We start from the raw sequence: 24,720 nt of genomic DNA, 5'->3' as shown, positions 1-24,720 counted from the left end.
ATGAGAATAACTTTTCAGATACATAATGTAGACTAGCCAAACAGAATTTTAGAAACGATTTAGGAACTCTGGCCTACTAAGCTCATGTACACTGGCATCCTCAAAGCTACAAATCACAACACTGACTCTGTTTCTGCTAGAGCTGAAAAGTAAGTGACTGACAGGCAATGAATAACATTGTGAACAAAAACAGGATTTATAATGGTTTTTGAGATAAGTACATCTATTTTAGTCATGCGTAAGATGATCTTCCTTTGATGTGCCATGTGTGAATTATGCTGGTGTTACTATTGCAAAAACATTGATGTTTCAGCAGGGTTGTTGAAATACAACTTTTACTGAAAAAAAATTATCAGTATGCAATAAAAAAAATGCAGGCATAATTTGTGCTAACAGCTGTATTGCTAAGTGCAAGCACTGTGTCGGTGCTTGCATTGACAGTGCTTGCACTTATACAGTATTTGTAGACATCTGTTCTAGCTACAGGCCTGGTCTTATCCTACATATTGGCTTGTAAAACTATATTGAATCAGGGGTGTTTTATTTTGTTGATCTTTCCAGGTCAACTGCACTTAATAACCTAAGAATGTTTCAACTTACCTTTTTTAGGCTTTATATAACGTTATGTTATTCCCTCATCAAACACATACCTGGAGTGTATGAAAAACAAAGACTCATCTGACATAATCAAATGCCTTCTCCACATAGAGGGAGATTACAGTTTCCAAAGTATTGCCTTGATGGATGACAGATGCTTTTCCAAATGATGGGTCAATACATTAGAAATAATTTTAGTCTCTGTATTTAATGAAGGCATTGGGTAGTATGAGGAACCATCCAAATTATCTTTGTCCTGTCCAGGGGTGAAAGTAGGCGGGTACGGTCGGGTACTGCATACCCCTAAAAGATTTAGAGGGGGTACGCAGTACCTGCAAGAGAGGCGAGCGGCTGTCTACTGGGAAAAATCAGTGGGTTCACTGTGCAGCTGTGAGTGCACCCACTAAACAGCCTGATTAGTTTATCAAGAGCAATTAAAAAATCGACTTAATCAGTTAATAAATCACTTTTTTTCCATTTCATATTATTTCTGAGTGAAAAGGTGCGAGTGGTTTTGAGTTGATCACCTGTTTGGGTTGTTTTACCTTTGTTTACCTTTCCTGTGGCACTTTACAGCTGCTGAAATTTCAGAACGTTCAATAAACGACAAATTTGGACTAATGATCTCGTTTGTCTGTGACTATACATCATTTACAACAATCATCAAACACGGTAAATATGTTTCAGACAAATGGCTTCTGCGATAATTATGTGAAATTAAATTAATTGTCTAATATATATATAAAAAAAAGTTTGGGCATCTTGCTTTGAGCCGAGAGTCAGAGAGGCTTTTCCTCTATCAAACTTGTTTTTGCCTCTTATTTAGTGGAAATATTGATGTTGAAGAGACTTTCTCCAAAATAACCTTTTTCAACCTTTATAACTTGTTGAGATGCTTTCATTAATCAAGACTTTAGAATTAATTCATTTGACATTGGTGTATTGTGAACGTATTTAATGAGCTCTTACAGTGCCTTCCTGCATGACTGAAATACGGTGTATGTGTTATAGAAGCTCTTACTAAATTAGAATTGATAATTCAAAATTGAATAGCTTAGATCAATATCAAGGCCATGTTTATTTGCATACTTCTAAATTTCCTGCATCACTTCTAAATTTTAAATTATGCTGAGTTACAGTTGGATGTAATTGTCATCACTGAGAAAAATTTGGTTAAAAGTACTATAAAATTCAGATAAAATTTGAAATTTTTTTTGAATTCTTAACAAAAAACATAAATAAAAGCAATAGAAGCAGTTTTGAAAAATGTCAGGATAATGGTAATAACTATTAATGGTATGAAGAATATTTAATTACTGTTTTCTTTTGAGCTAAATTATAACAAAAATATTACTGGTTGTCTTGAAGCATGGCATTATCACAAGGATGCTTTGTGTAAAATTGAACACTATTAAATCAATTAAATATTTTACATATGCATTTGAATAACCAACTTCTGAAGCTGGAAATACTACATTTAGTTTAAATTTTGAATGATTTTTTGTAGGTGACCGTTTAATTTTGTTAGAGGTGTTGATTCCATAATCGGTTAAACCTGACACATCTTAGGGTGAATCTTAACGCATTTCTATTTTTCTTTTTCTTTGAAACTCAGAGACTGAGGCAGTGGACCTTATCTGAGCCGCTCCAGTGACCCTGAGCCTGGCTGAAACGAAAAAAAAAAACAGAGAAAACTCTTGATATACATCGCAAGCTACAGAAAATAAATGTAATTTATAATTACAGTGGGGAAAATAAGTATTTAGTCAGTCACCAATTGTGCAAGTTCTCCCACTTAAAAAGATGAGAGAGGCCTGTAATTGACATCATTGGTAGACCTCAACTATGAGAGACAAAATGTGAAAAAAAATGAGAAAATCATTTTGTCTGAATTTTAAAGAATTTATTTGCAAATAATGGTGGAAAATAAGTATTTGGTCACCTACAAACAAGCAAGATTTCTGGCTGTCACAGACCTGTAACTTCTTTTTTAAGAGGCTCCTCTTTCCCCCACTCATTACCTGTATTAATGGCACCAGTTTGAAGTCGTTAACAGTATAAAAGACACTTGCCCACAACCTCAAACAGTCACACTCCAAACTCCACTATGGTGAAGACGAAAGAGCAGTCGGAGGACACCAGAAACCGAATTGTAGACCTGCACCAGGCTGGGAAGACTGAATCTGCAATAGGCAAGCAGCTTGGTGTGAAGAAATCTACTGTGGGAGCAATAATCAGAAAATGGAAGACCTACAAGACCACTACTAATCTCCCTCGATCTGGGGCTCCATGCAAGATCTCAGCCCATGGGGTCAGAATGATCACAAGAACGGTGAGGAAAAATCCCAGAACCACAAGGGGGAATCTAGCGAATGACCTGCAGAGAGCTGGGACCAATGTTACAAAGGCTACCATCAGCAACACACTACGACGCCAGGGAATCAGATCTTGCAGTGCCAGACGTGTCCCCCTGCTTATGCCAGTCCATATCCAGGCACGTCTGAAGTTTGCTAGAGAGCATTTGGATGTTCCAGAAGAGTATTGGGAGAATGTCATATGGTCAGATGAAACCAAAGTAGAACTATTTGGTAAAAACACAACTCGTCGTGTTTGGAGGAAAGTGAATGCGGAGTTGCATCCAAAGAACACCATACCAACTGTGAAGCATGGGGGTGGCAAGATCATGCTTTGGGGCTGTTTCTCTTCAAAGGGACCAGGACGACTGATCCGTGTACATGAAAGAATGAATGGGGCCATGTATTGTGAGATTTTGGGTGCAAACCTCCTTCCATCAGCAAGGGCAATGAAGATGAAAAGTGGCTGGGTCTTTCAGCATGACAATGATCCCAAGCACACTGCCAGGGCAACAAAGGAGTGGCTTCGTAAGAAACATTTCAAAGTCCTGGAGTGGCCTAGCCAGTCTCCCGATCTCAACCCCATCGAAAACCTTTGGAGGGAGTTGAAAGTCCGTGTTGCCCGCCGACAGCCCCAAAACATCACTGCTCTAGAGGAGATCTGCATGGAGGAATGGGCCAACATACCAGCAACAGTGTGTGCCAACCTTGTGAAGACTTACAGAAAACGTTTGATCTCTGTCATTGCCAACAAAGGATATACAACAAAGTATTGAGATGAACTTTTGTTATTGACCAAATACTTATTTTCCACCATTATTTGCAAATAAATTCTTTAAAATTCAGACAAAATGATTTTCTCAAATTTTTTTTCACATTTTGTCTCTCATAGTTGAGGTCTACCTATGATGTCAATTACAGGCCTCTCTCATCTTTTTAAGTGGGAGAACTTGCACAATTGGTGACTGACTAAATACTTATTTTCCCCACTGTAAGTGAGCAAAAGGTGGCATACACTTCTTTTTTCTTAATTTACTTTGTGTTTCTTTTACTCTAGCAGTGCTGCTTCCTGTGGTCTGACGGGGACCATGGGCGCGGGGTTTTGTGGGTTCAGGGCCGTGTGAGGAGGTGATGAGATGGGTTCTTCGCTTCTGGTCATGTGGCCTGGGCTCCGGGGCCCCTGGGATTTCCCTCAGTCTACAGGTTGGAGACAAAATGGCCGCCAACAAAACTTGGTAGTTTTTAATGGTTTTTCTTTAATTATCAAATTGTGTGATGCCACTTTTTCTCACCTTAGTTTATTTACAGCACATTCACAGTCTACTGCCTTTGCATTCTGACCTAAGCTTTTTGATCCCCAAGATAAGTTAATGGTACAAGTGAAGGATTGATGCAGGAAGAGTGTTAGGACTCTCTGCAGTTTACAGAAATGTTTTGTTTGCCTGAATGATTATCACTCCGTTTGTCCCACATCTGGCTAATGTATTTCTCTCCTCCAGCAAGACAAGAATTGAAAAAGGATAAAAGTATGGTAATAATTGGTAATTCCCTGATTTACACAAGCACAATCTACCACGCTTCAACTACAAAGGAGGATAGTCTAAATACCATTTGGCTCAAATTACTGTGGCTATAAACATCACAAAGCTACCGTATAAGGACTTCTATTTCAAGTAATGATTTAGGTTGACTTTGACTCCATTTTAAATCTTAGGAAAATTTATTCTATGGAACATTACTGAACCAATAACACAAAATTCTGGGTTTACTGCACATATTTTCAAATGACTATTCAGTTCTTTCACTTAGGTGTGCAGATTGTACCAGCATCTGTAAACACCCCGTTTTAATTACATCCATCTGTTATAGTTAGCACTGAAAGACAATTTGGTCTAAATGATTTGCGTGGAGTTTACTGGGAGTTTCTGTAGCGAAACACTATACAGTGCTCTGTTACAGAAACAGGGGGAGATGCATTGAATTAATCTAAGCAAGCAAATTGTGAGTTAATCTCATCTACTAAGAAATGTTCAGTTTTGAGCTAACTATTAGTTTTCAGCAAAATATAAAAGGAGGTGAAATCAAAATTCACTAATGTCTTAAGGTGTATCCATTTAACATGGGCTAACTATTTGGATGAGTTTCTAAAATAATACTGAGCATTCTGAATTGAATACATTAAAATGATATCACATGTAAAATAGATGAAAAAAAAATAGTTTCTTAAAAAATGGAAGGGATTGTTTGATTGCTGCATCTCTCTTGCTATAATTCGAAATAATAGATTGTTTAACCAAGTCATGCAGAAAGGTCTAACCTGAACATTTAGATCATTTAATAAATTTAAATGATCTAAGAGGCCGGCTGGAGGCCCTGGAGGACCGGACGGAATACTGGGGAGCTCAGACGGCTTCTCACCGGCAGCGGACTTGGGGAGCTCGGGCGGCTGTTCAATGGCAGCGGGCTCTGGAAGCTCGGGGGGCTGCTCCACTGCAGTGGCAGGAAACTCGGACGGCTGCTCCACTGTAGCAGCGAGGGCTACAAAACCCCAGCACAGGGACTGGAATGGGGGCTGGAACTGGTGGAGGTGTGGCAGACGTTGGAGCCGGTGGGGCTGGCTTCGATCTTGCCGCCAGCTCCGCCTTTACTGTCTGCAACTCCTGCTCAACCTCTTTGAAAAAATCCACTAAGTCCAGCTGAGGAAGGAGCAGGATCCACCTGTCAAGCAGGATTGCCATACGTGTGGCTGCGTTGAGCCTGCTGAACGCGCATACAGCTTGGCCATTTCGTCATCGCATTTCCTGATCTCCCTTCAGGACGTAACAACGGTCCGCTGGGTCCATGATGTAAATTGCCATCCTCACCGGTGTGGTCGGATCCTACTGTCATAAATGGTGTGGTGGTTGGTGGTGAAGAGAGACGCAGGTAGACCCAGGATGTAGATGAAATGGTGAATTTATTGATGAAGATGCTCAAACAGTCAAACCAGGTGGCACGGCAGAGAATTAGCACACAGCTAATACCGGTAGCAACTGATAGAGGACTCATACACGAGATCTGACGCCGACACAGGACTTAACCGGTTCTACTGTGAGGACTGACAGACTGACACTGACAAAAACGTACATTAGACAATAGACATGGACCCGATGAGGAACACAGACAACAGGAGGGACTAAATACACTGGGAGGTAATCAAGGAAACGAGACACACCTGGGAAACAACGGGGAAGACGCAGAGACACACAGGAAGGAAACTGAACACAAAAAACCCTAAAAATAAATACACAGAAACACGGACCATAACAGTTACTTACTTTAAGCATTTATTTAACTATTATTAAGAGGAGGTTTCCCATCGGGCTGCGCAGGCTCTACATCTGGACACACGCAGAAACTGATTTGACGTTGATTGGTCTTGCTATAACAAAGACTGATCTGATTTGATTTTATGATCTCATTAGAAGTCAATCTTACTGCATTTTTATGCTTATTTACTCATTTGATTTTATTAGTATCAATACATTTCAACTATGCTCCCTTTTATACTCAGTCATTTTATCTTATTAATCTCATTATATTTCTATCGGATTGCATGTAACGCTTATTTACTCTATTGGTTTGAAATTTTATCATTGTATTCGTTTTGGATTCTATACCGTTAAATACTCATTAACTCTTAATCGATAAATGTATTTAAAGATGAATTATCTAAACAAAACTGGGAGTCAGTATTAAAAGAAAATGACATGGATAAAGCATATGATAATTTTCTGAATATTTTTAAATCATTATATGAGAAAAATTGTCCGAATGTAGAGTCTATTTCTGCAAATAAATATTCTGAAACTCCATGGATCACAAAGGGATTGCAAAATGCCTGTAAAAAAAGAATAAGTTATATAGAGACTTCATAACGCATAGATCCACTGGGGCAGAAAATAAATACAAGAAATATAAGAACAAATTGACTGCTGTTTTAAGAATAGCAAAACAAGATTATTATAGTAAACAGTTGGACAGAAATAAAAAAAATATTAAAGGTATCTGGAATATTTTAAACAGTGTTATTAGAAAAAACTCCAAACATGTTAGTTATCCACAATACTTTACAAACAATGGAGATAAACATTTAAATAACATGGAAGAGATAGTTCATAATTTTAATAACTACTTTGTAAGTGTGGGCCCTAAATTGGCTGAGGACATCCCGCAGCCCACAGGACATGAAATACTAAATTATGTATTAGTTAGAAATCCAGATTCCATGTTTCTTACAGCAGTGGAGGAAAATGAGATCATATAGTACATAAATGTGAAAATAAAAGGTCAACTGATTATGACGGTATCGATATGTTAATAATTAAGAAGGTGATTGTTGAAATTATTCAACCACTAACATATATCTGTAACCTGTCAATTCAAACAGGAATATTTCCACAAAAAATGAAAATTGCGAAAGTCATCCCACTACATAAATCTGGGAATAGACATGATTTCACAAATTACAGGCCTGTTTCATTACTTCCACAATTTTCCAAAATTGTGGAAAAAATATTTGTTGTTAGATTAGAAAGATTTATTAGTAAACATCATCTACTGACTGAAAGTCAGTATGGATTTAGGCCACAAAGATCCACAGCGATGGCAGTTCTGCATTTAAAGAAGAGGTGACCAGTGCATTAGATAAAAAGAAACATGCTGTTGGGGTGTTTATTGATTTAAAAAAAGCATTTGATACAATTGATCATGACATACTCCTCAGAAAACTTGAGTGTTATGGTCTAAGAGGAGTAGTATTGCATTGGATGAAAAGTTATCTCAGCAATAGGCAACAATTTGTGCAGTTGGGTGATGTCCAGTCCTCATGCATGGACATTGTTTGTGGTGTTCCCCAGGGATCAGTATTGGAGCCAAAATTGTTTATTTTGTATATAAATAATATATATAAGGTCTCCAAGAGACTTAACTTTGTACTATTCGCTGATGATACAAACATATTTGGTACGGGTGAAAATTTACGACAGTTGTTGCTTGAAATGAATCTAGAGTTATATAAACTGAAAGAGTGGTTTAAAATTAACAAATTGTCGCTAAATTTAGATAAAACAAAGTTTATGTTGTTCGGTAAGTGTAAAGAGAAGAGTGATTTACAAATAAAAATGGATAATATCACTGTTTAGAGAGTGACTGAAATTCGGTTTTTGGGAGTACTGATTCAAAATAAGATCTGTTGGAAACCTCACATAAAATATGTCCAATCTAAAATTGTAAGAAGTATTGCAGTTCTTTCTAATGCTAGAAAATATTTCAACTCCTCTGCCCTATATATTATGTACTGTTCACTTATCTTACCATATCTATGTTACTGTGTGGAAATTTGGGGCAACACTTACAGAACGTCACTTCAATCAGTATGTACATTACAGAAAAGAGCCATCCGTTTAGTTCATAACGCTGATTTTTATTGTCATACCCACAATCTATTCATAGATTCTTATATACGGAAACTCACTGACTTGGTAGAGTTTCAAACTGCACAGATTATGTTTAAAGTCAGAAACAAAATATTACCAGAAAATATTCAAAAATTATTTTCTGATAGAGTGGGGGGATATGACTATAGAGAAAACCTCAATTTCAGAACTTTTGAAGGCTCGAACAACAATGAAAATAATGTGCATTTCTGGTGTTGGTGTGAAGATCTGGAATAAACTCTCTAAAGAGCTGAAGCAAAGTCCAAGCATGAGATATTTTAAGAAAGGTCTCAAAATAGCTATTATTCAAAGGTACAAGGAAGAACAAGGGGGATAATCCTGGCTGGGAATTAAAACTCTAAGTATGATTTCATCAAGTGGGTGCAGGTCTGTGCAGATGTGGGTAAATGTATAAAGGTATGTAAATAGTTGTGTATTTTGTATATAAGCAGATGGGTGTGTATATGGGTGTATGTATGTATGTGTGTATAGGTGTATGTATATGTGAATATGTATATATGTATGTGTACAAATGTGTATGTGTGTGTATGCAGTACTTTCATTTGGCTGAGGAAATATTACTACAATTATTCTTTCATTTTGTCAGGAAGGATATTGGAAACTGAAAATAATATGATAAATTACAGCTGGAAAAGGGGTATGATATAAGTTATACTTCTTCATACTCCTTTTCAGACTCATAATCACCGATGTGATGTGTCTTCAAGAAATTTATTATGTACTTTGTGTTTGTTCTACACTGCCGGTGAAAGGTTTGTCTGAAATAAATTACTAAATTACAAATTACAAACTCTAAGGCAGGGGTGTCAAACTCCAGTCCTCGAGGGCCGGTGTCCTGCAACTTTTAGAAGTGCCTCTGCTACACCACACCTGAATAGAATAATTAGGTCATTAGCAAGGTTCTGGAGAACTGAGGAGGTAATTAAGCCATTTGATTCAGGTGTTTTGTACCTGTGGCACATCTAAAAACTGCAGGACAGTGGCCCTTGAGGACTGGAGTTTGACACCCCTGCTCTAAGGTTATCTTAACATTTTATTTAATATCTTAACATTGCATCCTTTCTATGGTTTATTAATTTTTAATTGGGGCATGCCATAGCAATGCAAAGGGAGAGCATTGAATTAGTGTGGTCATTAAAATGAAGCTTACTGAAACTTTCATAATAAAAGCATGCATATTCCTGCATATTCCTCTCACGTCAGTGAGACTACATATTATTGGTTCAATAATATGTAGCTTTTTTACCTTTGTTTTCTCAGGATATTAGCACAAAGAGTAGCACTTCACTGCCCCCTAGTGCATTGCCTTGCACAGCACACACACAGCAGTTGGCTGAGGATTAATTACTACAGCAGAACTACAACATGGCGGAACTCTCAAATAGCACACATTAGGGCTGAGCTGGCATTTAGAACTACTTGCTGTTTTGGGCATTATATAGCTGGACTGTAATGTGGCCAATGTGTAACAATAATGAAGCATACTAAAAATTTCAAAATAAAAGCCTTGACATTTTTCACATCAGGTAATTATTCTTTTGGCCTTTATGTGACTGGTTTAAACAAACTACTGTTACACATTGAATTGGTGTGGTAGTTAAAATAAAGCTTACTTAAAGTTTCAAAATAAAAGTCTGCATATTCCCCTCAGGTTAGTGCACCGCCATAGGCGGTGCAATAATATGAGCCTTTTTTATGTTTTTTTTTTCTCAGGATAGAGGACTGCCTTGCACAGCAAGGCAGTTCATTAACATAGCACAAATGTTAGCATTTCACTGCTCTTGACTAGTGCACTATTAGCACTAGCCTTTTACCTAAAGTTAGCTATTAGCTAATTTTCTCATTAATTAGATATGTTTAGTATATTGAATGGAGCAAGTAAAATTAAAACAACATGGTCCTGTTGCTCCACATGCTACTGCCAGCATATAGGCTAATAATAGCACATTTTAGCTTATGCTAAGGGGTCGTTCGGACTGCTTTTTTCATTAAAACTGACTGGGTGTCTCATAAAGTTAGATAAAGTCTCTCTCACACACAGCAGTTGGCAGAGGCTTAATCGCTATAGCAACAGAATAGGGAGAAAGGCAGAGCTGCTGGTTTGGACTACAAAGTCTCTGTAGTTCTAAACATGGCGGAACACCATGTTTAGAAGAAGGACAGAACTACAACATGGTGGAACACTCAATTATTACAGAGGAGGGCTGAGTTGGCAGATAAGAACTACATAATGGTGGAACTCTGGATTACTACAGAAGGAGGGTGAACAAAATGTTATAACAACAGACAAGGCAGAATTTTCTGGGCATTATATGACTGGTTTAACCCAACCACTGTTACACATTAAAGTGTAGCCATTTAAAATTAAGCTTACTGAAATTTTCAAAATAAAAGCCTGTATATTTTCTCAGACCTTTATTATGTTTTTCTCTCAGGTTAATGCAGAGAGAGCTGCAGATATAAATTGCAGTATTATCGGAGACAAGAAATTGCCCTCTTATATGATTCAAACGGTTTTCGGATCACTCTTGCGGATCGTGAACAGGAAAGGAGCTGTTTGGACTGCTTTGTTCAGAAAAACTAACTGCTTCAAACAGTTAGAATTCAATCTGTCCCTGTGTGTCTCACTCACATGATAGTTGAGCTGCTCTTTAGAACTACAATGACTGAAGGTCAGAACTACAACATGGCGGAACTCTTAGATACCACACATTAGGGCTGAGCTGGCATTTAGAACTACTTCCTATTTTGGGAATTATATAGCTGGACTGTTACACATTGGACTAATGTGGCCATTAATCCAATGTGTAACAGTAATGAAGCTTACTGAAAATTTCAAAATAAAACCCTTCACATTTTTCACATATGGTAATTGCTCTTTTGGGCTTTGTGACTGGTTTAAACAAACTACTGTAACACATTGAATTAGTGAGGTAGTTAAAATGAAGCTTACTGAAAGTTTCAAAATAAAATTCTGCATATTCCTCTCACGTTAGTGCACCGCCATAGGCGGTGCAATAATATTAGCCTTTTTTATGTTGTTTTTTTCTCAGGATAGTGCTAATGTTAGTGCTGTGCAAGGCAGTTCATTAACATTAGCACAAACATTAGCATTTCACTGCCCTTGACTAGTGCACTGCCTTGCTGCACAAGGCGTAGTGCTTTTAAAAGCAGTGCTTTAGGTAAAAGCACTAGCCTTTTACCTAAAGTTAGCTATTAACTAATTTTCTAATTAGACATGTTTAGTATACTGAATGGAGCAAGTAAAATTAAAACAACATGGTCGAGTTGCTTCACATGCTACTGCCAGCATTTAGGCTAACATTAGCATTTTGGCTAATTTTAGCTTATGCATTAATTTTAACATAATGAATGGTACAAGTACAGCTTAGTCAACATACTTCTGCCTCTCCACAGGTTATTGACTACAATTTAGCTGAGCTTATCATTAATGATTATTTTAAGCATCAGAACGCTGGGTTCCAACCGACGGGCACACTTTGGCACGCCCTGTAAAATTTCTGCAGGAATTTTCTAGTTATTTATTTTTCTTCCATTACCGTTAATGCGGCTCGAGCAGCTGCGTGCACCCCCACAAAAGTGGTATCAAAACGTTCAGTTTGATGCCGAGAAGGGAGCTATTATTTTTAGTGGGATTCCGAGTTAAAATTACGTCATAAATTAAGAAAAACGAGAAAATTTGAGGCTGAGTGTCTCACAGAATCAGTAATCTTTCTCTATGAAACACACACACAGGACTGTAGATTTCTGACTCCAAAACTCTTTTTAACTCCCCCTCACAGGCACAAATATCGCCCTATTGGTCTAAAAGTCGGTCATGACATAGATACACATGCCTGCTCCCTTAAAATGTTTTAAAAAATTTGCAAGGGCTTATGGTTTTTTGTCAGGGGCCTTGAGAATGACGCTGGGTGTCTCCCAAGTATACAAACTCTGTCTCCAGAGCCGGCCCAGGTGCAGATAATTAATTACCATAGCAACCGGTCCCAAACAGAGGCAGTGAGTAGTCTCACAAAGAGTCGCAGAGAGAGGTCTCACAATGCATTGTGGGAAGAAAACACATATCCTGTGACTATTCATATTTTATTTAGATGAAATTATTATTTCTCTGAATATTTGAGTGTGAATTAAAATCCTTAGTATGAAGGCTGAAAAATTTAGAGAAATAAACAATTATCGACTGTCTTAATTTTGTATTATTTTGTACCGTGAGTGAGAACTAGATGTGCGAAGCTTAAAGTCATCAGTCTCGGTGTCACTTTGACCGGCGGAGGCTCTGCTTTGGTAAGGAGGAAGTGAGGCGACAATATGTCTTTGAGGTGTTTTTATTTCGGAGCTCCAAGTTACACCAGCATCCTCATCAACAACCACACTTAGTGAAACACAGCAGCTTACACTTATACCTGAGGCAAGTTCCACTTACACCAGGTGAAGGGGTGACCACAAAAAAAAGGACAAACAACAAACACTATTTACACAAACCTACCAACAATAAATGCTCCAACAAATATTTACATGCATACAAAAACTAAACTATTCTAAGGTGGGATAGCTGCCAGTAGCCCTTGCTGAGGTCAAGTGTGGTGATAAAATTGCATCTCCCAACTCTCTCCAACAGTTCATCAATGCGAGGCATTGGATAAGGGTCAAATTTAGAGACACTATTGAGGTATCTAAAATCAATACAAAATCTTCAAGTGCCATCCTTTTTTGGTACTAGCACTACTGGACTGCACCATTCACTTACAGAGGGCTCAATGATCCCCAGCTCTAACATGAACTGTATCTCAGTCTTGAGTTGTGGGACGAGACGTTCTGGAACCCTGTAGAACTTCCTGCGGGGTGCAGCATTGTCTCTAAGGTGAACCCTGTGTTTTATCAGGCTTGTGAACCCAGGTTTTTCCTGAAACAGCTCAGAATCCAAAAGGGCTTTTATGTCCTGCTGTTGGGATGGCTGAAGATGAGAGAGAGAAATTGAAACAGGTACAGAGCTACAGGCTGGAAAAAATAGCTCATTTTCCTCCTCTTCGTCCACCACACGCACAAAGAGTTGCGGCAAAACAGTTTCTGCATGTTCCTCATTCCGCACTAGATCCTGCTGAGAAGACTGAGAAGCAGACGACATGGCAAACTGCTGTGGTGAGTCGTGGTATTGTTTCAACAGATTAATATGAAAAGTCTGATGTTTCTTCTTCCTTTCTGGCATATACAGTTCATAATTGAGCTTTCCAACACACCGTGTGACCTCATAAGGGCCCTGCCATTTAGTGAGAAGCTTATTGTCACTGGTGGGGAGCAACAACAACACTTTCTGTCCAGGATGAAAACTCCTCTCCCTGGCATTTTTATCGTACCAGGTTTTTTGTTTAGCTTGAGCAGTTTTCATGTGTTGATGTGCCAATACAGCCATTTGTTCAAGTCTCTCTCTCATTTTTATCACATAGGACACCACATGCTCACCCGATGGACTTGGACTTTCCCATTGTTCTTTAAGAAGATCCAACGGCCCCCCTCACTTGTCGTCCATACAGCAGCTCGAATGGAGAGAATCCAGTTGATGCTTGTGGAACTTCTCGATATGCAAAAAGCATATAGGGCAGCCATTTGTCCCACTCCCTGCCAGTCTCTGAAACAAACTTGCGCAGCATGTTCTTCAGTGTTTGGTTAAATCGTTCAACCAGTCCATCTGACTGGGGGTAGTATGGGGTGGTGTTTATACCCTTTATACCTAACAACTGATAGACCTGCTTCAAAAGGTTTGACAGAAAATTAGTCCCGCAGTCTATAAGGATCTCTTTAGGAATGCCTACCCGTGAAAACAGATGAAGCAAACAGTTAGCTACTTGTTTAGCTTTCACTGATCTCAAAGGAAAAGCTTCAGGGTATCTTGTAGCGTAATCACAGATAACCAGAATGTAACGGTTACCAGAGGAGCTTTTCTCCAGGGGACCTACCACATCCATTCCTATCCTTTCAAATGGTGTTTCTATGATAGGTAATGGCTGTAGATGAGCTTTAGAAACACCTCTGTTCGTAGTCAACTGACATGTGTGACAGGAAGAGCAGAACTGTTGAACCTGTGTGTACATGCCTGGCCACACAAACCGACTTGCTATTCTATGAAGGGATTTCTGAAATCCCAGGTGCCCGGCCCAAGGAACTGAATGAGCGAGTTCCATCACTTTTCCCCTTAGCTGCTGTGGTAAAGCAATGGCTTCTGATCTGCCCTTAACCTGATAAAGGACATCATTCTTCACAATATAAGTTGCATCTTCCATGGCATTTATTTTACCCTGCTTCTTTCCCTCAACTTCTGTAACCTTATCAAACCATGGTTTTAATGTTGGGTCTGATCTCTGATGGGCAGAAATGTTTGCAGGAATATCAAAGTCAAACAACGGGCAAAGTTTCATCTGTTCTTCCACCTCCATTTTGGCTGAACCTAAAAACTTCTCCTTCCTTCTTTGAGCTCTGGATTTGGATGGTTTTACACTGCCCACCTCCAGTTCTACATCATAGAATGGTAATTCTTTAAGTGAGTTCCGTACTGCCTGGGCTCTAGTAGTGACCAAGCTACAGATTGGAGAAGAAAGTTCTGCTCCTGTCACTATGGGGACATTTTTCTGTAAGAGTGTAGTGTTCCGAGTTTTGAACTGTGTTCCCTCATGGCAATCAGTTTGAGTCAAATGTCCAGCTGCTGTGTTTGACACTAAATCAGTCAAAGTGGGGACATCTAAGCCCAAAATTACAGCATAAGGAAGCCTTGATGCTAATGCTACAGGTAATAGAAATGTCTGACCTCCTATAGTTAAATAAATCTCAGCTACAGGATACTCCATTTCATCACCGTGAATGCAACTTATTTTTGTCTTAGCATCACTCCACAGTTCTCTTGGCACTAAGCTAGACAGAACCCATCCATCCATCCATTAATTTTCTTCCGCTTATCCGGGGTCGGGTCGCGGGGGCAGCAGCTTCAGAAGGGAGGCCCAGACTTCCCTCTCCCCAGCCACTTCTTCCAGCTCCTCCGGGGGAATCCCAAGGCGTTCCCAGGCCAGCCGAGAGACGTAATCCCTCCAGCGTGTCCTGGGTCTTCCCCGAGGCCTCCTCCCGGTGGGACGTGCCCGGAACACCTCACCAGGGAGGCGTCCAGGAGGCATCCTTACCAGATGCCCGAGCCACCTCAACAGGCTCCTCTCGACGTGGAGGAGCAGCGGCTCTACTCTGAGTCCCTCCCGGATGACCGAGCTTCTCACCCTATCTCTAAGGGAGAGCCCAGCCACCCTGCGGAGGAAACTCATTTCGGCCGCTTGTACCCGTGATCTCGTTCTTTCAGTCATGACCCAAAGCTCATGACCATAAATGAGGGTGGGAACGTAGATCGACCGGTAAATCGAGAGCTTCGCTTTTTGGCTCAGCTCTCTCTTCACCACGACGGACCGGTACAGCGCCCGCTTCACAGTAGACGCTGCCCCAATCCGCCTGTCGATCTCCCGCTCCCTTCTTCCCTCATTCGTGAACAAGATCCCCAGATACTTAAACTCCTCCACTTGAGGCAGGACGACCCCCCTGACCCGGAGAAGGCACTCTACCCTTTTCCGGCTCAAGACCATGGCCTCGGATTTGGAGGCACTGAGCCTCATCCCGGCCGCTTCACACTCGGCTGCGAACCGCTCCAGTGAGAGCTGCAGATCACGTTCCGATGAAGCCAACAGGACCACATCATCCGCAAAAAGCAGAGATGCGATCCTAAGGCCACCAAAACGGATCCCCTCAACACCTCGGCTGCGCCTAGAAATTCTGTCCATAAAAGTAATGAACAGAATCGGTGACAAAGGGCAGCCTTGGCGGAGACAGAACCACAGACTTGAAACTTCCTGTGTCTAGCAAAGCTGTTTCACGTTGACCATTAACTAACACAGGGACTGTGTGAGCAGGTTCAGGGGCAAGGGATGGGGAGAGTGGTCTGGGTACCGAACAAAGAAGGGAGGGTTTACTCCGTGTAGTGGCAGGACATGTGTACTGTGTATGACCCATTCTGTTGCACTGAAAACATCTGACATCTGGTCTTGAGGAAGAGTAATTCTTAGCAGGGTTAGGTTTAGCCACAGAAAATGACTTGGTAGCTGAATAACTCCTAGCCTGGCCTATAACACCACCCCTTTCACCCCCATCAGACTTACTTCTTCCCATAGGAAAGTTTTCACGGCCAAAGTGGGCTCTTCTGGTCCCCGTTCTTGCTGACAAGAAGACTTCTGCTAAACTTGCGGCCTCCTCTGCAGACTTTGGGGCTCGTTCCCGGATCCACACCTCCAAGTCCGGATTCACCATCCTCAGGAACTGCTCCATGATCATCAGTTCTGAAATGTCATTCACTGTAGAAGTCTCTGGTTTGACCCACTTAAAGAACATGTCTTTGAGTCGAACATAAAGTTCTTTTGGTGTCTCACCCATGAATGTCCAGGGATCGAAACCTCCTTCTGTAGGTGTCGGCAGTTATCTCATATTTGGTCAGAATGGCATATTTCACCTTGTCATACATGTGAGAATCTGCAATGTCCATCAGCACATAAGCACTACGTGCTTTCCCAGTAAGAAGTGGCACTAGTCGGACCGCCCACTCTTCTTTAGGCCAATTACAGACCTTAGCTATCCTTTCAAAAGTTGTTAAGAAGTGCTCCACATCATCATCAGAAGCCAGTGGAAGCAGCTTCGGCTCCCTCTGTGTGGCTGGTAGCTGGTAGGACATCTGACTTTGTCCATCATCATGGCTGTCTCCGTCATAATCATGAGTGTGAGGATCCTCCTCCAAATAGTCACCCTCATGCTGTCGTTCCTCCTTCAATTCCTCCACATGAGTCTGGAGCTGTCGAAACTGTTGTTGCAAATTCTTCCATCTTACTTCTTGGCGTGCTGATTCCTTCTCAATCTGCTGGTCTCGGGCAGTTTGAGACTGCATCAGTGACTTGACGAGGCTTGCCAGCTGATCCAGTTTGTCATCAGTGCTAGTACCAGTAGCCACATCAGCTCCACTCATAGCAGCAGTGCTCTCTGGATTCTCAGTTTCATTACTTCTTTTACCACCTCTTATCATCGTCTCATTGTTCCTCCAAAAGCCACACTTCTGACACCATTTGTCACTTTGACCGGCGGAGGCTCTGCTTTGGTAAGGAGGAAGTGAGGCGACAATATGTCTTTGAGGTGTTTTTATTTCGGAGCTCCAAGTTACACCAACATCCTCATCAACAACCACACTTAGTGAAACACAGCAGCTTACACTTATACCTGAGGCAAGTTCCACTTACACCAGGTGAAGGGGTGACCACAAAAAAAGGACAAACAACAAACACTATTTACACAAACCTACCAACAATAAATGCTCCAACAAATATTTACATGCATACAAAAACTAAACTATTCTAAGGTCAATCAAAAAGTATCAATAACAAAATAAATCCTCAGAGTGTTACCCCTCTTAATGGAAGCTGGTATGTTCCAGGAGCATTTGTCTCCCTGTCTGCTCCACCTTGCTGAGACACACCCAGAAAGGTAAGTACTCAATTAACTCAAATTGACTAATCTAAATCAAAACAAACTGACATTCCCCCCCCCACATTCTCTGAACAGGAAAGATGGCCAGTCTCCCTACCCAAAAAGAATGTTCACCAAATGTCAAAGTAACTGAAATAAAGAACTGATACAAAATACATTTGAACTGAAAATAACATAATATCAATAATCAACATGGGATGGAACCCCTGGTCTCCATCACACTCGGACAGAAGATTATTAAGTTTAAGGTTCTACCAGTTCACTGATGCAGTGAACCAGATCAACCATAGAACTATGGTGATGGATCTGGAAAGAGCTTCCACAGGACGAAAAATGGGATTTTCGTCAGCTATTGACACCTTGTTCTGCCGTGCGCATGGAGATTGAGGGCTTGTGGCAAGAGGTCTTGGTCAAAGTCGAACATTGCCAAAAATGGTCAAAAACGCTGTGTGTCTGTGTTCCCCTATCCCCCCCCCCACCCTCCCTTGTGCCTAGCAGAGGTTTCCGTATTTAAATGAAGTTGCTGAGTGCCATGCAAATGCAAATCAACTGTTGAGCACCGCCTTTTGACTCTTATTCATTTTGTAGCTAATCCTTTTTAATTTCTGTTCACCATAAAGAAGTATGTTTGGAGAAAACAATCTATCTTATCCATTAAAATATATATTACACGTCTTTTAGGAGCACTGAAAAACTTAGTTTTGGTTGAATTGATGATATAAAAGAAGAATATGCATGATTACATACAATAGACGTTTGTGAAACGTGATCTTACTTTGACATTCCTCCTATCTAAAGATTTATCTTGTGATGGGAGGAATTGCACAACTTAATCAAAAATAATAATAAAAACCATGTTCCAGAGTGGTTCATTGTACATAAAGTATTTTTGTGAATAATATTCAAACTAATATTAATGTTCACTGATTGCTTTAAAGACCCAGAGTCATGCTATATTGGAGTGGTAGTGGTCATTCCACAACACAATACAGGACTTAAGAAACTACAGATTTTTCAGTATTCAGTTGCTTAACTCTCAAGTTTAAATTGAAGAACAAAATGGTTGAAAGTTTGTGATACCTTCTGACAGAGTATAAACATTTGTATTCTTTTTTTAGTTTTGTTAGTTAAGCATTAAATATAACTCACGGTGTCATGATTTCAGCCCTTCAGCTCCATCTTCAGTGGGCTGATTACTCATTACCCTCACCTGCTCTGTGCTGCTCCCTATTTAAACAGCTGCTCGTCACCAGCTCAGTGCGAGACCGTCTGTTGCCACTGTCACAGCTTTCAAGCCTTGTCCATGTTCCAAGTAGTCTACTGGTTTTCTGATCCTGCCTGTTTTTGACCACTGATTTTGCCTTTTCCCTCTGCTCTGAAGATTGTGCCCTCCTGTTGCTGAACCCTGCCTGGTCCTGACCCTGCCTCCTGGTTGCCGTCTATTGGATTACCTTGCCTGAGAAACCCCCGTGCATGACCCTGGACTGTGTTAACGACTAGCCTCTGGTTTGTGGATTTTGTCCCTGTCATCTAGTTCCTCCCTGCGGCCCCCTCTACCCTTTCACCCTACCCCCTCCAAGCTGGCTCCCCGACCCCGCTGGTCCCCCACTTCCTCACTCACCAGTGTGACCACTCCTGTGGAACCCACCCCCTTCCCTTTATTTAGTAATAAACTTTTTGATCTGATCTCTGGTCTTGGCTGCGTTTTGGGTTCTGGCTGATTTTGCATACTCGTTACAGTACGATCTCGCCAGTATGAACCCACAGCCTAATCCGGTTTGGTGTTCTAGTGTGGAGAATGCCATTACTGGCCTAGAAAGAAATGTCCAGGAGCTTTTACAGGGACTTTCATCTCTAAAAGATTCCCAAACTCAAGCTAGGCCCTCCATTACACCACCACGTCCTCTAGCTGTCACTCCCTCAGCTAACGCTAACAATGAACCTAAGATCCCCCCCCCAGAGCGTTTTGATGGGGATCCCGAACAGTGCCGACCTTTTTTAACTCAGTGTTCTCTGCTTTTTGAACTCCAGCCCTCTGCCTTCCCTTCTGAGCGGGCCAAGGTGGCCTACACCATCTCTCTACTTTCTGGTAAGGCAAAGCAGTGGGGAACTTCTGAATGGGAGAATGATGCCGACAGCTGTGACTCATTTTTTGATTTTTCTGAAGAAATGAAGAGGGTTTTTGATCCAGTCCGTCCTGAGAGGGAGGCTGCCAGGAGACTGTTTTCTCTCAAACAGGGCTCTCGACCTGTTACTGACTACATAATCAATTTCCATGCCTTGAAGTCCAGTTGCCTTTGGAATAATGAAGCCCTGTTTGACGTTTTTTACCAGGGCCTGTCAGATGAGATTAAGGATGAGATTGCTGCCCGTGACCCTCCGAGGACCCTTGAGGCCTTAGAAAGGCTTGCCACACGGATTGATCAACGTCTTCGTGAACGTAAGAGGGAGAGGTCTTCAGCTAATTATCAAAGAAGGGTTTCAACTGTCCAGGTCAGTCCCTGCAGCATGCCACAGGTCTCCACAACTCCCCCTGCTGGCACTGAGGAGCCCATGCAGTTGGGTAGGACCAGGCTCTCTGCTGAAGAGAGGGAGAGGAGGTTCAGAAATCACCTGTGTTTCTACTGTGGAGAGAGAAACCATCGCGCTCTTTGCTGTCCGTCAAAAGGACAGGCTCAGTAAAGCCCGGGGGGTCTTTGCTGAGCCCTATCCTCAGATCTCAGAACCCTCCACACAACCAGTGCACCATCAGATTTTCTGACTCTCCTGAAGGCAGGGAGGTTCCTGTTTTCATTGATTCTGGGGCTGATGCTGACTTTATTGATGTTAGCCTAGCACATGCGCTCGCCTTGGAGTTGGAACCTCTAGATAAACCACGTGAGATTTTTGCTATTGATGGGCATCTGATTGATCAAATAACCCACTGCACTAAGCCTGTGTCTGTACTGATTTCAGGAAATCATCACGACAGGATCACGTTTCTGCTGACCAGGTCTCCTGAGATCCCCGTGATTCTGGGACGCCCATGGCTAATCAAGCACAGTCCAGTCATCAATTGGCTCACGGGTGAGGTTCAGTCTTGGGGTTCATCTTGCTCCACTTCTTGTTTAAAGGAAGCCCCCATCATGGCTTCCCCCTGTGAGGTCAACCATGACTATCCAGATTTGTCTAAAGTCCCTAAGGTTTACCATGATCTGTGTGAGGTGTTTAACAAATCAAAGGCCACTTCTCTGCCTCCCCATAGAGAGTACGACTGTGCCATTGACCTCCGCCCTGGAACCACCCCACCCAGGGGCAGATTGTATTCCATTTCTGGTCCTGAAAGAGAGGCTATGGAGAAATACCTTTCCGATGCCCTCAAAGCAGGTCTTATAAGAAAGTCTTCCTCTCCAGCAGGTGCAGGATTCTTTTTTGTGGGCAAGAAGGATGGATCTCTCAGGCCCTGCATCGATTATCGAGGTCTTAACGAAATTACTGTCAAGAACAGGTACCCTCTACCTCTCATGACTTCTGCCTTTGAGCTCCTTCAAGGAAGTACTGTATTTACTAAGCTGGATCTGCGCAATGCCTACCATCTGGTCCGTATAAGGGAGGGAGATGAGTGGAAGACGGCTTTTAACACCCCTTCAGGGCACTATGAATATCTGGTCATGCCCTTTGGGCTCACCAATGCCCCAGCCGTTTTCCAGGCATTGGTTAACGATGTCTTAAGGGATATGTTAAACAGATTTGTTTTTGTATACCTCGATGACATTTTGATTTTTTCCAAGGATCTCCCCACCCACATCAAGCATGTTCGTGAGGTTCTTCTTAGGCTCCTCCAGAATAATCTATTCGTGAAGGCGGAGAAATGTGCTTTTCATCAGCCATCTGTATCCTTCTTGGGTTTTATCATTGCTCCTGGCAGGATTACCATGGATCCATCAAAGGTGGCAGCCGTCTTGGAGTGGCCCAAACCATCCAGTCGGAAGGAACTTCAACGGTTTCTTGGATTTGCCAATTTTTATCGCCGTTTTATCAAGGGTTATAGTTCAGTGGCTGCCCCTCTTCATCAACTCACTTCCACCAAGACTCAGTTCCAGTGGTCTTCAGAGGCAGAACATGTTTTTGGTAAGCTGAAAAGTCTTTTCACTTCAGCTCCCATTCTGCGTTTTCCTGATCCGTCTAACCCTTTTGTTGTGGAGGTTGATGCTTCAGATACTGGGGTTGGAGCCGTCCTGTCGCAACGGTTTGCAGATGATGCCAGGCTACATCCTTGTGCCTTCTTTTCTCGCCGGCTCTCTGCCTCCGAGAGAAACTACGACGTAGGAGACAGAGAGTTGTTAGCTATTAAACTAGCATTGGAAGAATGGAGGCACTGGCTGGAGGGGTCGGCACTTCCTTTTACTGTGTGGACAGACCATAAGAACTTGGAATACCTCAAGTCAGCCAGGAGACTGAACCCACGACAGGCTAGATGGGCACTGTTTTTTAGCAGATTTGACTTCACTCTGGCCTACCGACCTGGCAGCAAGAACGTCAAACCAGATGCCCTTTCAAGACTTCATCTGTCCTCTGTCTGCTCTTCTGATTCTGTTGACCATGACTACATCCTTCCCTCCAAGACCAGGTTAGCTCTAACCAGAATAGAGACCTTGCTCAGGAGGAGTCATCGGAAACAACCACCTCCAGCTCAATGTCCTGAGGGTCTTCTGTTTGTTCCTGAAGAGATGGTACCTAAAGTCCTTCAATTCTGTCATGGCTCTAAACTTTTCTGTCATCCAGGTATTACAAAGACTCTGGCTGTGGTCCAGTCAGGATTCTGGTGGCCCACTCTGAGAAAGGACACACGAGAGTTTGTTTTAGCATGTGTCACCTGTTCCAGAGTTAAGCCCTCCAGACGCCCCCCAGCTGGTCTTCTGAGGCCTCTGCCGATTCCTCATCGACCATGGTCCCACATCTCTATGGATTTTGTCACCGGCCTGCCTCCCTCTCAAGGTAACACGGTACTCCTCACTGTGGTTGACAGGTTCTCCAAGATGACCCACCTCATTCCTTTACACAAGTTACCTTCAGCACCTGATCTCGCTAGTGTGATGGCTCGAGAGGTGTTCAGACTTCATGGCATTCCCCGCAACATTGTATCTGATAGAGGACCACAATTCATTTCCCGTTTTTGGAGTGAGTTTTGCACCCTTCTCGGCATTGAGGTCAGTCTTTCTTCAGGTTTTCACCCTCAGACGGATGGCCAGACAGAGAGGATAAATCAGGAAGTAGAGTCCAAGTTGCGCATCCTTTGCATGGACGCTCCTAGTCGCTGGTCCCAGAACTTACCTTGGGTTGAATATGCCATTAATGGATTACCATCGAGCTCCACAGGTCTGTCACCATTTCATGTCGTTTTTGGCTATCAGCCACCCATTCTCTCTGTTCAGGAGGGAGCCACCCAGGTCCCTGCTGCCCATTTATCAGCACGTCGCTGTCTCAGAGTTTGGAGAAGGGCCAGAGCTACTCTCTGCAAGACTTCTGCGGTTTATGCCAGGAATGCCAATCGCCACAGATCCCAAGCCCCGAGATACCTGGTCGGTCAGAGGGTGTGGTTATCTACAAAGGATCTGCCCATCAAGGTAGAGAACCGCAAGTTGGCACCCCGTTTTGTGGGCCCATTTCCTGTTACTAAGATTGTTAACCCAGTAGCGGTACGTCTCAAGCTACCGCCTTCATTACGGGTACACCCCACCTTCCATGTCTCCAAGATCAAACCACTGATGTCATCCAGGTTGTGCCCTCCAGCCAAACCCCCTCCACCCCCCCGACTCATTGATGGGGCCCCTGCCTTTACTGTGAGGCGGTTACTGCGTTCCCGACGTTGGGGCCGTGGCATCCAATATCTTGTGGACTGGAAAGGTTATGGTCCTGAGGAGAGGTCCTGGGTTCCTTCTCGCCTGGTCCTGGACAAGGACCTTGTCCGCAAGTTCCACCGCCAGCATCCGGACCAGCCCAGAGGGGCGTCAAGAGCCGCCCCTTGAGGGGGAGGTGATGTCATGATTTCAGCCCTTCAGCTCCATCTTCAGTGGGCTGATTACTCATTACCCTCACCTGCTCTGTGCTGCTCCCTATTTAAACAGCTGCTCGTCACCAGCTCAGTGCGAGACCGTCTGTTGCCACTGTCACAGCTTTCAAGCCTTGTCCATGTTCCAAGTAGTCTACTGGTTTTCTGATCCTGCCTGTTTTTGACCACTGATTTTGCCTTTTCCCTCTGCTCTGAAGATTGTGCCCTCCTGTTGCTGAACCCTGCCTGGTCCTGACCCTGCCTCCTGGTTGCCGTCTATTGGATTACCTTGCCTGAGAAACCCCCGTGCATGACCCTGGACTGTGTTAACGACTAGCCTCTGGTTTGTGGATTTTGTCCCTGTCATCTAGTTCCTCCCTGCGGCCCCCTCTACCCTTTCACCCTACCCCCTCCAAGCTGGCTCCCCGACCCCGCTGGTCCCCCACTTCCTCACTCACCAGTGTGACCACTCCCTGTGGAACCCACCCCCTTCCCTTTATTTAGTAATAAACTTTTTGATCTGATCTCTGGTCTTGGCTGCGTTTTGGGTTCTGGCTGATTTTGCATACTCGTTACACACGGATTATGAATCATATTCTGTATAAACTAAAAAGGAGACAGCGCAAAGTAGAATTGAGTAAATAAACATAATTAATTGCTAAAAACA

General features: G+C 42.4%; 1 protein-coding gene and 1 long non-coding RNA gene across 6 annotated transcripts in view; one reads left to right on the top strand and one right to left on the bottom strand.

Annotated features, from left to right (window-relative positions):
- Positions 1–24,720, bottom strand: part of ascc3 (activating signal cointegrator 1 complex subunit 3) — a 368,031-nt gene that overhangs the window by 169,883 nt on the left and 173,428 nt on the right. The gene's annotated exons all lie outside the window — the stretch shown is intronic.
- Positions 20,135–24,577, top strand: LOC145547680 (uncharacterized). 2 transcript variants are annotated; one of them, XR_014083983.1, is made up of 2 exons: positions 20,135–21,088; positions 24,272–24,577. It is a non-coding gene; the product is annotated as an uncharacterized LOC145547680 (long non-coding RNA). The 2 variants fall into 2 exon arrangements; XR_014083984.1 differs by lacking the exon at positions 20,135–21,088 and adding an exon at positions 23,428–23,628.

The sequence above is a fragment of the Poecilia reticulata genome, chromosome 16 (genome assembly GCF_904066995.2).
Source record: "Poecilia reticulata chromosome 16, P_reticulata-male-v2, whole genome shotgun sequence".
NCBI lineage: Eukaryota > Metazoa > Chordata > Actinopteri > Cyprinodontiformes > Poeciliidae > Poecilia > Poecilia reticulata.
The sequence above is the reverse complement of the archived record's forward strand: the minus strand, read 5'-3'. Positions and strand labels throughout refer to the sequence as shown.